A 727-nucleotide genomic window follows, 5' to 3' on the forward strand; every position below is an offset into this window, starting at 1 on the left:
CCGCGCGTCACCGCGCGCGCCTGCGCCTTTCTTCCATTCCTCCGCCTCTCCTCCCTTCGCAGCGCCCCCGTGCGGCCGTTGGGCGGGAAAGCTCTGAACGCCCTCAGCGCACCGCACCCCTCAGCTGCGGTGTACGAGAGGCACAGATCGGAATCCGGGCCCGGCAGCACGGGCTGAGAGGGAAGGCAGGAGGACGCTAAGGATAGTACCGCCCTTGGCCTCTTTTCACCCAGCCCTTGCACGTCCCATTCTGCATCAGCTTCCCTCGCCCAAAGTAAATGTAGATCTTCCTTGAACTCTGGCTCTGAGGTGACATTGACAAAAAGCCTCCGAAGGACGCTGTGAGACCTGCAGTGCGTGGTGCTGCTAGCGATCCCAGGCTCGGCAGAGATAGCAGGGCGCAGGATGCAGATCCCAATTGTTCACCCCCCTCAGCGAGTAAATTGCTCATTGCCTTCTTTCTGTGTGTGCCACTACATAATGCAAAAGCCACATGCGCAAACAAAGCAAAACGGTGAGCGAATCCATCGCTTCCCATTGCCAGGTAGATCATAGAATCATATCATAGAATCACAGAATGGCCTGGGTTGAAAAGGACCACAGTGATCATCTTGTTTCAACCCCCCTGCTATGTGCAGGGTCGCCAACCACCAGACCAGGCTGCCCAGAGCCACATCCAGCCTGGCCTTGAATGCCTCCAGGGATGGGGCATCCACAACCTCCTTGG

This window comes from Meleagris gallopavo, chromosome 1 (genome assembly GCF_000146605.3).
Source record: "Meleagris gallopavo isolate NT-WF06-2002-E0010 breed Aviagen turkey brand Nicholas breeding stock chromosome 1, Turkey_5.1, whole genome shotgun sequence".
NCBI classification, from domain to species: domain Eukaryota; kingdom Metazoa; phylum Chordata; class Aves; order Galliformes; family Phasianidae; genus Meleagris; species Meleagris gallopavo.